This window comes from Tenrec ecaudatus, chromosome 4 (assembly GCF_050624435.1).
Source record: "Tenrec ecaudatus isolate mTenEca1 chromosome 4, mTenEca1.hap1, whole genome shotgun sequence".
NCBI lineage: Eukaryota > Metazoa > Chordata > Mammalia > Afrosoricida > Tenrecidae > Tenrec > Tenrec ecaudatus.
The window spans coordinates 34,542,426-34,557,432 of NC_134533.1; the positions used below are offsets into that span (position 1 = coordinate 34,542,426).

The 15,007-nt window shown below is 51.3% G+C and overlaps 1 protein-coding gene and 1 pseudogene across 2 annotated transcripts in view; both read right to left on the bottom strand.

The window, feature by feature from the left end:
• LDLRAD3 (low density lipoprotein receptor class A domain containing 3) overlaps positions 1–15,007 on the bottom strand; it is a 280,744-nt gene that overhangs the window by 48,478 nt on the left and 217,259 nt on the right. The window lies entirely within an intron of this gene.
• Positions 4,616–6,300, bottom strand: LOC142444711 (alpha-enolase pseudogene; annotated as a pseudogene).

Here is a 15,007-nt window from a genome sequence, read left to right on the forward strand (position 1 = left end):
AAGACGTCAAGTGTATCTTTCTGCTCCAGAGAGATAAATCTACAGTCATCTCTAGGTACTGCTAGGGCCACGAAGGGGTCTCTGGGTTCTGTCTAGACACAAAACCAACAGAGCGGAATGCACAGTGTGTTTTACAGCCCGAGCTTTGGATTGTGTTGCTTCTCGGAGGAGGCGCTGCCTGATAAATCAGCCTTCCCAGGTGGGGAGCAATGTGTGGTTAGAGAGTGACGGTCAGGAGCAGAGTGAAGGGCGGGCCGTGGGGTGGCCGGAAGAGGCCTCCTTCAGAAGCTGTGGCAATCTCACCCGGGAGGCCGATGGATCCATTTGAGGGATAATGACAAGCAACGTGCCCGGGAACAGGCTGTCTGCCCACGTTTCCACGGCCGGAACTGGGGGCTCTTTGCCGTTCCCATCTATCTGTCTCGTGGTGAAGGAGAGCCATGTGGCGCCACCGCATCCATCAGACAGCACTTACTGCTTCGAGGCTCACGGGGAGGGTGGGGGGCGGTGTTCAGCACTGCTCCCGCTTCCCACTGGATGACAGCATCGCCTCTGGTCTGAAGTAACTAGAAACACTCTCACCCACCACCGTGGAGTTGATTTCAATGCATGTGTTATTCACGAGATGTCGAAGGGATCAGGTATCAGGCATCGAAGAACAAAAAATCATATCATTGTGAATGAGGGGGAGTGCAGAGTGGGGACTCAAAGCCCATCTGTCGGCAACTGGACATCCCCTTACAGAAGGGTCGCAGGGAGGAAACGAGCCAGTCAGGGTGCAGTGTTGCAATGATGAAAAACACAACTTTCCTCTAGTTCCTAAATGCTTCCCTCCCCTCCCTCCCCCGATCATGATCCAAATTCCACCTTACAAATCCGGCTAGACCAGCGCATGTACACTGGTACAGATAGGAACTGGAAATGCAGGGAATCCAGGACAGATGATCCCTTCAGGACCAGTGCTGAGATTGGTGATACTGGGAGGGTAGGGGGAAGGTGGGATAGAAAGGGGGATCTACATATAACCTCCTCCCTGGGGGATGGACAACAGAAAAGTGGGTGAAGGGAGACATCGGACAGTGTAAGACATGACAAAATAATAATAATTTATAAATTATCAAGGATTCATGAAGGAGGGGGTTGGGAGGAGGAGGGAGGGGAAAAATGAGGAGCTGATACCAAGGGCTCAAATAGAAAGCAAATGTTTTGAGAATGGTGATGGGAACAAATGTACAAATGTGCTTGACATACAATGGATGGATGTATGGATTGTGCTAAGAGTTGTACGAGCCACCAATAAAATGACTTTAAAAATGCATGTGTTACGGAATAAGGAGCCCTGGTGGCATAATGGTTACTCACTGGGCTGCTATCCAAAAAAGTCAGCAGTTCAAAGCCACCAGCTGCTCCCTAGGAGAAAGATGAACTCTTACAGCCTGGGAAACTCAGAGGAGGCAGTTCTACCCTGGCCTACAGGGTCGCTATGGTTCGGCATCGACTCGACGGCAGCGAGGTAAGGAGGTGGTTAGAGAGGAAATTGGCTCTGTGAGGTTCCCCTAGATGTCCTCTTTATGGGAGGGTATCACCAAGCCTTTCTTCCACAAGCTACCAGATGGGTTGGAACCATCAAGCTGTAGGTTAGGAGTTGGGCCCAAACTGCACCAGCCAGGGATCTGGGGTGGCACAGACCTAAAGGAAAGGAAAAAGCGTTGGGCCAAATCGGGTAAAGGTTCTCGCCAATGGAAGGCCGGAAGCAGAGCCTCTGTGCCTTATCCCCAACACTGGGTCAAGAGGTCTTCGAACTATAGTAATGAGGATTGTAGTCCTGGTTAAAGAAGTCAGTGTAGATTAGAACCAACTCTCCACTCGGGGGCTAGGTGGGTGGGGGTTAACGTATAATTCTGGAATAAAATATCCTGAAATCATGAAAGAGGTAGTGCCCAAACATGAAAGGGTAGACTTGTGGAACAGAGGCAACTTCTTCCCCAGTAGCAATGGTGATCCAGTCAACTGGCTTTCTGTCTTGGCAAAGATGGAGAGGCACAGAAGCCAGGATCTGGGGCCAGCCCAGAGTGGGGCCTCTTAACAGAAGATCTGTCTCTCGGGATAAGAATGAACCAGAACTAAGTCCCCCACTCCAACACGAAGGAGACCACAGTGAAGGGATGGCGCTGTGATGAGAGGTACAGGAACATGTGGACAGATCTGTTACCATATGGGGGGGGGTGCTCCTACTGATAGCGCACCTTGGCTTTCCTCTACCTCTCTGGTCTAGGGAACCTCAGGACCTTGGCTTGGAAAGGTAGTGGGTTTCTAGCACCCTCCATGGTGGTAGCAGGAGCTTAGGCAAACCTCCTTGGAAGCGGGTGTCTTCACCTGCTGAATCCCCAGAGACAATTTTCAGAGACGAGTGGGGCACATTCCACGGTGAGCAGGTACTCAGGGAGCCAGCTGCCAAATACCAGGGCCAGTAGACACCACAGGCACACAGACTCGCAAGGACTTCGGGTATTAAAACGAGCGGAAGTGTAGCTCAAGCATGCTCACTACATTTAAAGAAGTAACAGAAGATCCCTATGGAGATCTTGTCATATAATCATCGATTTTGGTCAGTATGCTTTACTTTTCATTGACCAGGGAGTTAGACAGGAAAAGAAAACATGCTTGGAAATTCATTTATTTCCCGGTTTCCAAAGCCAAGGACCTTTGCAAAGCAAGTAATCAGCCCCTAATTTTGCTTTGAGTATGTTTGCACATTTATTAGCTTTGCTTACACTGGGGTTTGGCAAAACTGCCTGCTGCTTGCCTTTCATTAACCCCCGTAAGAGACGCGCCTCTGGGAAGCTAGCTAACGTCTGTGGCTCGATGGTGGAATCGCTTAACCTCTCTGTGTCTTACCTTGCCCATCTATCACGTGGGGAAGCCACCATCTCTAGCCCCAACGACTCGAATCAAGGGCCCCGCACAGTGAACGCTGCAAGCGCTCACCCAGTGGAAGCCATCCTTAATAAAGCATGGCCCCAAACTGACAGAAACACCCCCCCCCCCCCGCAAAGCACACATGTCGCTCCAAAGACAGCCATTTCTTGGCACAGCCGCTCTAGCCCTGCATGTGTCCAAGAAAAACCAAAGGGCTGCCTTATGAAACCGAGACCCCCAGGTCCTGTTGAGTCCAGGAATGCCCTCCCAAAGATGCTGATGATGACGTCGAAGGGGAGAGGCAACTGTGACTTGTCATCACGTTCTTCCCTCGAGAACGGCATCACACCCTGCCCGGGGACCTCGAGGCCGTCAGCGGAAACCGAAGGCAGCTGGCAGAGTTCCACTGGCCCCTCTCCAGGCAGGGGCTCTGAACGAGGGGCTCGAGGCACTTCAGAAGCCACGTGGGGTGAGTCTCTCAGGAGCGCAGGGTGCTCCCAAGGCGGCAGATGTTGCTAAGATGGGAATCCGGTCCCTGTCTCCTAACGGGAAGGGCAGACTGGGGTGGAAGTAAGTTGGATGCGGGGAGCTGCTGCTGATACTTGAGTCTGGGGAATTCAATTCTGAAGGGTGTGCAAAGTTACAGTAGTTTTACCTCTACTTTCCCAGTTACGTCCTCAGTCACCTTGCTCCACTCGGTCATTCATTCACGTGGTAAAAACACAGACGGTGCATTTGTCCACTTAGCAAGCTTCACAGGAACATTTCAGCGACAATGCCCACCTGAGTCACGCACAACCAACAGGTGCTCCCTTCTCCATCACCATGAGCACGTGCAGTGCTTCCTAAGAAACCACCGAGAGCCTTAGGCCCCAAGGCATTCGCCTAGTCTAGATCGTTCATATAAATAGACAGTACAATGGCCATCCTTTTGTGAGAGGCCTGACCCACTCGGGAGGCTGTCACATCAGATGGGCCTTCTGGGAAACTCACGGGCCAGTCCTACCCAGGCCTACAGGGTCGCTATGAGGCGGCATCGACTGGGTGGCAGGGAGTTTGGGTTTTGCGTTTTAACTTCACTCAACGTGATTTTGAGGTTCATCCATGTGACAGTATGTGACCATTTAAATATTGGGGAAAATTATATCCCGAAGTCATTTTAAAATTCCAACGGTTTAGCAGAATTAGCCAGGGCTGTTCGCCTGGAGTGGAGCTCTCTTTGAAAGAAGGACCTCTACGTCAGAGGTTCTCAACCTGTGGGGGGTTGAGCGACCCTCGTGCGATTCATAACAGTAGCAAAATGACAGTGGTGACGTAGCAATGAAGATAATTTTATGGGGGGGGGGGTCACCACAGCGTGAGGAGCTGTGTGAAAGGGTGGAGGCCTGAGGCAGGTGGAGAAGCGCTGCTCTAGGCGCTGAGCTGGTCCATGGTGAGGCTTGAGCACAGGGGTTCAGGAGCCGGGCCTGCCAGCGAAGGGGAAGGCAGGGCCGGGAGGACCCAGGTCACTGACTGGCAGCTTCAGCAAGGCTGGGCACGTTTTCACCAAAATGGAACTTAAGCATTAAAAAGAAAGGGAAGTACTTTGTCAGCACCCTAACAGATGGTCCATCAGCCTCCTTATGCCCCTATCGAGAGCTAGCTCACTACCTCACTGGGCTGGTTTGCTCAGTTTAAGGGTTTTTAATAGCTCTACTTTTTTATTTTATTTTAGGGGTCACTGATGTTTATTTTGCAAACAAAACCACTGGGGATGTTGCCTGTTGACACCTCGGGATGACACTGGGACACTTGGTGGGAAGCTCTCAAGGGCAAGGAGTTGAGTCACAGGGTCACAAAGCTGGGGTTCCAACAGGGGTCAGCTGCTCTGGCTTGGCTGCAGGGCAGCTCTAGTGAAGCGGAGAGAACGCCGACAAGCTCAGGGAGGGGCTACCAGAGTCTGCCTGCCCAGCTTATTTGGCGAGGGGATTTCTGAACTTCTGGCCAGCAAACTTGGCCTTGCTGCCCAGCTCCTCTTCAATTCTGAGGATCTGGTTGTACTTGGCCAGGCGCTCAGATCGGCACGGCGCACCAGTCTTGATCTGTCCAGTGCAGAGTCCCACCACCAGGTCAGCAATGAAAGTATCCTCGGTCTCCCCAGAACGATGAGATACCATGACGCCCCACCATTGGACTGGGCCAGCTTGCACGCCTGCAGAGACTCGGTCACGGAGCCGATCTGGTTCACTTTGAGCAGGAGGCAGTTGCACGACTTCTCGTCCACGGCCTTGGCGATTCGCTTCGGGTTGGTCACTGTGAGATCGTCCCCTACCACCTGGATCCCTGAACTGGCAGTGAACTTTGCCCAAGCGTCCCAGTCATCCTGGTCGAAGGAGTCTTCGCTAGACACCACTGGGTAGTTCGTGATGAAGGACTTGTACAGGTCTGCCAGTTGGTCAGGTGAGATGTACCTGCTGGGGTCATCAGGAGACTTAAAATCTAGGTCGTATTTCCCAGACCTGAAGAACTCGGAGGCAGCAACATCCATGCCGATCACCACCTTGTCGGTGTAACCAGCTTTCCCAATAGCGTTCTTCAGCAGCTCCAGGGCTTCTTTGTTCTCCAAGATGTTGGGAGCAAATCCGCCTTCATCGCCAACATTGGTGGCATCCTTGCCGTACTTCTCCTTGATGACGCTCTTCAGGTTGTGGTACACCTCGGCCCCGATGCGCATGGCCTCCTTGAAGTTGGCTGCTCCGACGGGGAGGATCATGAACTCCTGCATGGCCAGCTTGTTGCCGGCGTGGGAGCCGCCGTTGATCACATTGAAAGCAGGAACGGGCAGGATAACTTCGGAATTGCCAGCCAAGTCAGCAATGTGACGGTATAGGGGGACTCCCTTCTCAACAGCTCCGGCCTTGCACACAGCGAGGGACACGCCCAGAATGGCATTTGCACCAAATTTTGATTTATTCTCAGTTCCATCCATCTCAATCATCAGCTTGTCGATCTTTTCCTGTTCCGTAACGTTCAGCTTCTTGCTAACCAGGGCAGGCGCAATTGTTTTATTGATGTGCTCAACAGCCTTTGAGACACCTTTGCCCAGATACCGGGTCTTGTCATTGTCCCAGAGCTCCAGGGCCTCATAGCTCCCAGTCGAGGCCCCACTGGGCACGGCCGCTCTGAAGAGCCCTTTGGCGGTGTAAAGATCGACCTCAACGGTGGGATTTCCATGGGAGTCGATGATCTCTCTGGCATGAACCTTGAGGATAGACATGATGGATTTCTGGCCGCTGGTTCTCGTTGCCCAGGAAGGAAGTGGAGGAGGCTGCAGACACCGAGACGGGTGTTGGGTCAGCAGAGGGCGGATGCTGCGACTGCCCGAGAAGCTCTCCGCACTACCTCTCCAATAGGTCTACTTTTTATGTTGGGCTGAAATCTTTCTTCCTGCAACCTGTAAGCATTTCCTTCGGGAGGAAGAGTCAATATCCCCTTAGACTGTGGAGGCCTGTCTTTAGCGTGCCATTTGTTTTCTGGAACTTAACCTTTTCTGAGCCCGCACCCTCCCTGGAACTGACAACCTCATTACAATTCGGCGTGCTTCCTGGGGCATGGCTGAGGGCTAGGGCTTTTTCAAAAGATGTCTTCCGGCTCCCAAACTCCCCCCCAAAACCCACAGCGCTAGAAGACCAGCATCGTAAGAGCGGCAAGCCTTACGGAGTCCATCTGGAAAGGCCCGGATCACAGGCAGCAGCCTCAGACACAGCACATCGTCCCATCACGGGAGTCGCTCCCAGCCAAGAGGAATGGGAGCCACCTCCTATTACAGCAGATCCTTTATCTTCCTTCGCTCCTTGTCTGGGGGGAGGATTTGCTCCAGGGCCATTTCCTCAGCTGCTCCCTAGATAAACTCCTCTTCCTGCGATCGGCAGATTCCATCCAAGTGCCACAGTCAAGGGAGCAGCCGTCTACCCCCCAGCCGCCAGGGCCCGCCAGCCTCACCTTCCCTTCCCAAGGCTTTGGGTCAGCTGTGAGCTAAGGAGGACGCATGTAGGGGTGTGTGTGTGTGTGTGTGTGTGTGTTTGTGAGAGAGAGAGAGAGATATGATACACACACACACATATACACACACACACAACTGACTCCCCCCTCCAGGGCCTTCTTATTAACAATTTAATGACACTTGACATATTCAAAGTATTACCCAATCATTAATAATTGAGCAACTTCCCCAAACAATGTTGGGCTTGCTTTCTCAGGAGAGAAGGCAAGCTGGAACTAGAAATATGGCAGGCCTACCGAAAGAGGTCGGTTTAATGAGTCTATTGCAATTTCGTTTCAGCAGGGTCTGCACAAAACAGTTTCCCGGAGAACCTTGTTCACAGCAGGAGACACCGGGGCAGTTCCCACGGCAACTTTCGGGGTGGGGGCTGCTGTCTGCCTGGGGACAACGATCATGTGATGGTGTTTGGGAGTCTGAAGTCCTGCCTCACACTCCATGCTGAGTGGCCTTGGGAAAGTGAGCTCACCTGCTCCACTGGTGGCGTAGTGGTGACATGTTGGTTACATGTTGACCGCTCACCACCAGGTCTGCAGTTTGAAACCACCAGTGGCTCTGAGGGAGGAAGATGAGGCTATCTACTGCCGGGAAAGAGGTCCAGTCTCAGCAACCCCTAGGGGGAGTTCTACTCTGGCCCGCAGGCTCACGACGAGTCAGAATTGACTTGAGGCACTCAGTTTGGTCTGTCATCTCAATGGGTTGACTAGAGGATCACGTGAGAGGATGTTACTCAGCGTCCACTATGTACAAAAACAAAACCAAAAGCCAGCAGCGACAACTCCGTAGCTGTGGTGTCAATTCTAACTCACGACCACGGGATCACAGAATACTATGGGCGGCCCAGGAGAACACCGCCAAAGTCATGGCCTCCAGAGAGCAGGGTGGCAAGGAAGACCTTGACCCTGGGAAGAGATACTTCAGTCTGCCCGTCTTCTTCATGCTTCTTATTTTTGGTCATGAGCAGGTATTACTATCACAATACCAACAAACTAGCTATTCCAGAGATAGTGCTTGGCAGAGATGCAAGCCGATGACATATCCTTCTGGAGGGTCCTGGCTCCGCCCTAGACCAGAAAGTTCCCATGTAGCCCCTTCTGGGAGCGGTTCTCATCCATCCCAGAGGTCAGCTGACAGGGGACCCTTAATTTCACGAGGTATCCCTGAGTTCCTGTGTCCCTCATCTCTGCTAATGGGGACCCATGCTTCTGTTCACTCAGACTAGAACCCTTGGGGTCACCTCTGACCCCCCTCTCACGTACCACGTCAGAGGCACTGGCCCCTCTCAGGACCCTGTACCCCATCACCTCCACCGTTACCACCCAGCCCCAGCTCCAGCGCCTCTCCCTTGCCAGCTGTCTAGCCTCTCAGCTGTTTTCTCTGCCTCTGCCGCATGACCCCCAAATTTCAACAGACCCCGAGCAAGAGCACATGGCTCCTCTGCTCAAAACCCTCCTTTGGTAGGTTGCTGAGAAGCCCTGGTGGTGCAATGGCTAAGCCCTTGGCTGCCAACTCAAAGGTTGCTGGTTCAAAAGCATCCGCGGCTCCTTGGGAGGAAAATGTAACAGCCTGCTTCCGTAAGAACCACGGCCTTGGAAAACCGATGGGGCTGTTCTACACTGTCCTGTGGGGCTGCTGAGTCGGAATGGACTCAACAGCCTTGGGTTTCTGTGTGTGTGTGTGTGTGTGTGTGTGTGTGTGTGTGTCTGTGTGTCCCTTTCTTACCCAGAGTCTCTGATGGCCACGCTGTCTGGCTCCCGCCTCTTCCTCTCCTCCACCCTCTCTGGGCTCCAGCCACAGGGCTCTCCTGGAGCTTTCTGATACTTGCTTATGCATAGTGTGTCCTCTCCCCTCTAGAAGACACCTTCTTTAAAGGTGGGGAGTTCGGCTCCTTGGGTATGGCTGTGTGCTCCGGGACTAGAATCGTGTCTGCCACAGAGCAGGTGCTCAACAAATGCATACTGAATGACGACACCAAAAATGGCATTCGGAGAGAACTCAGCACGGCCACGGTGTCACAACCCAGGCCCAGGGGCCACCCGGCCTGGAGAGGCAGACACATCCTGGCCGGCCGGAGGAGAGTTTCTCGCTTACGGTGGAAGAAACCTTTAAGTGAAGTCATGGGTGACAACAAGAGACGGTGGATCAAGGCAGGCAAGGTTTACAGCCACATCTGTTTACGTACCCATTCTGTCTGGCTATCGAAAGATAGAGCGTCTGGGGCCTTCAAGGTGAACAAGCAACCATCTAGCGGAGGAACAACAAGCCCACATGGAAGAAGCACACCAGCCGGTGCGATCGCCTGAAACCAGGGAGCAGAGTTGGATGCGGCTTTTGGGGAAGGCAATCAACATGCATGGCATCTTCTTGGAGTGAAGCAGAGTCTGGCCATTTCACACGTGCGGTTTCATTTAATCCTCCCAATAGCCTTAAAAACAAAGTATGCTTAGGCCCATTTTACAGGTGCAGAGGCTGAGGCGTCGATGGTAAGCCATTTGGCCCAGGTCTGCGCATGAGGGCACCGCCCAACTGGAGTCAAAGGGAGATCCATGGGGCCCATCACACTAATCGCTCCCAAGGCTGCTTTTAGAAACTTCTAAGATGTGTGCTGAGATGTGAGGCCTTCTCCTCGGACTCAGAGTCTCCAAGGATGCAGTTTGGTGAAGGCCCTGGAATTCCGGGAGCAGCAGAGAACTCAGCCTCCTGTCTCATCACTGCTGACGCCAGGCAAAAGCTAAGCCACACAGGGACCGGCCCTGTCCTGTAGGGAGTCCAATCTGATACCCAGCGAAGGCATGCTTATGATGGTGCAGGGGTCACTGCCTGCGCTGTGAATCACAAGGCCAGAAGTTCGAGCCCACCAGCCACCCTGTGGGAGAAAAGTGAGGGTTTTCTGCTCCCATCAAGATTTAAAGCCACCTTTGCTTGTGTACCCATTTTGTCCGGCTATCAAAAGAAATAGTGTCTGGGGCCTTAAAGGCTCAAAGTTAAGCAAGTGGCCACGGAGCAGAGAAGCAACAAGACCACATGGAAGAAGCACACCAGCCTGTGTGATCATGAGGTGCCGACGGGATCGGGTAATAGGCATCAGAAGACCCCAAACAAACAAGCAAAACATATTGTTGAGAACTAGGGGGCTTGATGCAGAGACCCCAAACCCATCTGTAGACAATGGGGTATGCCCTCACAGAAGGGTCACAGGGAAGGGATGAGTCAATCAGAATGCAGTATAGCACCGATGAAACACACAATATTCCTCTCGTTCCTTGAGGCTTCCTCACCTCCCATGATCATAACCCCAGTCCTGCCTTTCACTGCATGTACACAGGTATGGATAAGACTATGTACACAGGTCTGGATAAGAGCTATGACCTCACAATACACAGAATCCAGGAACAGGAATGGGAGTAACAATACCAGAAGGGTAGGGTGAAGACAGAGAGAGGAGGGAAGAAAAGGGGAACCAATCACAATGAGTGACACAAAACCAAACCACCGCCCCCCAGGGGGACAAACAACAGAAATCATGGGGGGAGGGAGACAGTGGTCGGTGCATGAAAATAATGATTTATAATTGATCATGGGGCCACGAGGGTGCAGGAAGGAGGGAGGGAAAATAGAGCTGATACCAAGGGCTCAATAGAAAGTAAATGTTCCAGAATAATGATGGCAACATATGTATAAATATGCTTGATACAATTGATATATAGATTGTTATAAGAGCTGGAAGAGCCCCCAATAAAATGACCTTTTAATTTAAAAAAAAGTAAATTTACAGCCTTGGAATCCAAAGAGGCAGGTCTGCCTGTGTCCTATCAGGTCTGTGGGTTGGAGTGACAGGTGTTAATGAGGAGCTCTGGTGGGATGGGGGATAGGCACTGGGCTGCTAACTGCACAACTCACCAGCTGCTCGGTGGGAGAAAGACGAGGCATTGGGATTCTATAAAGATGTCCCCTACACAGGGTCCCTATGAGTCAGGATAGACTCCATGCAGGGGGTTAGTCTTATTGTTGTTGCCCTGGTAACTCAGGTGTAATGGTGGCCCATTTTCTGGGCGCACACAATTCTTCTTACTTCTCTAGACCTAAAGATGCTCAGCATCAGAGATGCCGTAGCTGTCAGGGATATGAGTGGTCTAACGTAGCTGTTGGGAAGTGGATCTAAGCAAATGCAGGGGATGGAGGAGGGCAGTAGCGACCGCCTCTGCTTAGAGGTGAGAAAAAGAACACAGGCTGGTGGTGCTGGAGATAAGTCTTGAAGGACGTTAACCAGTAGAGATGTGGAGACAAGCTATTCCATGAGGCAGGGCCGTAGGAGGACATTTCAAGGTCCAGTTGTGGAACAATAAGCAATCCAGTTTTGCTGGGGCACAGGGTAGAATATGAAGTATACTGGAGTCACAGACAGAGAGAGCTCTGAATGCCAAGGTGAGGGACCAAGACTTAAGATGAAAAGCAAAGAATTTTAGGAAGGGACTCTGGGCTGAGACCCTAACCCCAGGTACCTGTGAATGTAATCGTGGAAGTAGTTTTTTCTAATGTAACCACATTCAGGTGAGGCCATAAGGGCAGCCCAGCACGACTTGACCTCACTGCAGGAAGAGACGCGACACAGAGGTGATGAACAGACAAACAGAGGGTGTAGTGATGTGTTCCCAAGACAAGGAACACGAGAGGCTGCCAGGAGACCAGAAGCTAAGAGAAAGTCAGGAGCGCCTGCTCCCTGAACCCTTTCAGAGAGAGCCTGTGGCCTGGCGGCACCTTGGTTTCAGCCCTGTCAAACTGTCTGGCTTGCAGAACTGTGAGACAATATATTTCTGTTGCTTGTGGCCATTCATGGCCGCCGCTCAGGGGAACAAAGACTGAGGAGGTTTGGGTCGAGAGCTAACATTGTAGGCGAGACTGAGAAAATAAATGGATCTTTGAGATGGACTGACCTTTCCAATCTAAGCAGAAGAAAGATCCGCAGGACGAGGGACCAAAGAAGTTACAGTAGGGTGACCGCTTCTAGAAAGAGAGGCTTTCTCAGTAGTGCAAGGTGACTGGGGAGGGGGGGAGGGGGGATGAAGGAGAGTGAGACCGGGACCTGGGAAAGCCATGGTGGGAAGTGAGCCCCTGGGAGGCTCTCATCTCACCCACAGAGCGGGAAGAGCACACCTGCAGGTGGGACTGGGGGTGGTGGCTGAGGAGAACTCAACGCCATGGAGTTTCTGCCAACTCATAGCAGCCACCTAGAAGGCAGGGCAGGGCTGCCCCTGGTGGTTCCGAGGCTGTGGCTCCTCACAGGATAAGAAGGGTTTACAACAACGGCATGTGGAAGCCCAACTCCTGGGAGACTAGTCAGGATCTGTGGCCCTGAGTCCTTAGTGGGCGCCCAGTCAGTGCTCAACAGCAATCCTCTGCTCTGACCCTCACCGGGAGCACGCTTTGTTCACGTGGGGAACACGGAGCTACTCTGCCCCATGTCCACCTGGACATCCAGATGCTGTCAGCAGCTGCAGTTCCAAGCTCAAAGAACGATGCGGCTGGGGTCTCTCCCAGGGCCGAGAGGCATCTTAATTTGATGAAGCAGATGGCTGGGACATCATCGTCTTTATGGGGGTGTATTTTTTTCAGTTCTAGGACACTTCCTTCATTCTTGTACTCATCGTTCTTAGCTCCCCATTTCTCCTCACTGTCCCTCACTGTACCCCACAAGGAACCATTAATCCATTAGTGCCTCTATAGATCTATCTATCCTGGATTTCATATACAGAAAGACATTAAAAAAAAAGGTAACACGGATGAAAAACCTCACAAAGGAAAAGAAAGCAGAAAGTATTAAAATAGAACACATTTAAATGGATCATAAGGAGATCAAATGAGAACATATTAAATTTTAACCTAACCATGTCTGCAACAGTCTTCTTTTTTTAAAAAATCATTTTATTTGGGGCTCATACAACTCTTATGACAAGCCATACATACATCCCTTGTGTCAAGCACATTTGTACATTTGTTGCCCTCATCATTCTCAGAACATTTGCTTTCTATTTGAGCCCTTGGTACCAGCTCCTCATTTCCCCCCTCCCTCCCAGCTCACCCTCCCTCATTAACCCTTAATAATTTATAAATTATTATTTTGTCATATTTTACACTGTCCCAACATCTCTCTTCACCCACTTTTCTGTTGTCCATCCCCCTGGGAGGAGGTTATATGTAGATCCTTGTAATTGGTTCCCCCTTTCTACCCCACCTTTCCTCCACCCTCCCGGTATCGCTACTCTCACCAATGGCCTGAAGAAATCATCTGCCTGGACTCCCTGTTTCAGTTCCTATCTGTACCAGTGTACATCCTCTGGTCTAGCCTGATTTTTAAGGTAGAACTGGGATCATGATAGTGGGGTGGGGGGTGTGGGGGGAAAGAAGCATTAAAGAACTAGAGGAAAGCTGTATGTTTCATCGTTGTTACACTGCATCCTCCATTCTGCATGATAGCAAGTCTATTCACATCCCTGGTCCATGATCAGAAGCGATTCACTGGGGCCTTAATTTCCCCTTCACTTAAAACAAAACAAAAAACCAGAAACATCAGCTTTAAAATAGGTCAACATGGCGATCAAATGATAAGGCATTACATTTTGACTGAACTCTGTCTGCCATAATCGACGTTACCATGCTGTCTGATGGCAGGGCTGTTCACATCCCTCGGCTAGGAGTGGAGCGGATTCACCAGGGCCTTCATCCATGTGTGGAACCTGCAAAGGGATTTTGGCTTCCACCGCCATCCACGGCCTTCTGCAAACCTGGTGCTCACATGCTCTGATGCCATTCCCTCCTTTGGATTTGAATGAAATAATTTACAATCCTTAGATCCCACAGGCTGGCATCACCATCTTTACAAGTTGGTTTTCTTCAGGCTACAACTGCTAACATGTTGGCAATCAGCTTCTCCTGGGCAGTTTTGGTCCCTCGACCCCAATTGTGGTTGATATCACCTGCAAGTTGACCAAGTGGGAAGAAACCTTTGTCCTAGTTGAAAAGCGTGCGTGCTTGTGCATGGACAGACATACACGCTCTTGCCGAGGAGGACATGAGTGGCATTTACAGCCCTGCTCTCCCTGTGGCTTCTCTATGGATCACAGCTGACATTTACTCAAACATTCCCTGGCAGAGAAATGCGTCCAGATTCTATCTCCTGCTGAAAATGCCTACAAATCTGCCTGAGGCGGGGGAGTGAGCCCGCTCTCCAATCCCTACAACCACGGGGCTTTGTTAACACTCTAAGTTTAATTATTTCCTCAGTTCTTGACATCTCACGTTGTTAGTCTAACCCCCACCCGGTATTGATTCTCCTCCGGAAAAACAAGCAGCAGAGAAGCACCAAGAACTGCCTGTTCAAGCTCATTGGGAGCCGGGAGGTTATATCACGCATATTAAATCTGGACAGCATTTAGGCTAACGCAATCTTAACTTTATGAGCTTGTTGGTTTTTAAAGCAAACGCTAATGAAATATGCATTACTTATGGTGAACGGCAAGCCCAGTGGGGTACATTTTAATTAGTATAGTTTGTTCAAAGCAACAAATGTAGCTCCGCCTCATCTGTCACCGGGTCAGCCCTGCACCCCCACGACGCGGGGAGAGCAGAAAGTAGCGGACAGACACGAGTATGTGCGGCCTGATGGGAATCTGGGGAGGACAGAGAGCCCTGGTCACTTCACTGCCACGGCAGCAGGGAATTTTTCTTCCACAATGAAGCATGTCAGTTAGGGCAGGTTTGAAGGTTGTAAATAACCAGAGGAATCGAGCACATGGCTTTCTGACGTTCTTAGGCATGACATCTGCCTGCTTTGTAGGAAGGAATCCTGGGTAATGTGAGTGGAAAATGTGTTTGCAGCCTGAACACAAGGTGGTTGGTGGCTTGGAAGAAAGGCCGCTGATCTACTCCTGAAAGATCAGTGATGGACGAATTTATGGTCCACTCGGCCACAGTCTGGGGCCATCACGTGTCGGAACATGGAGCCCTTGTGGAATAACGGTTACGCAATGGGCTGCTCACAATGAGGTCAGG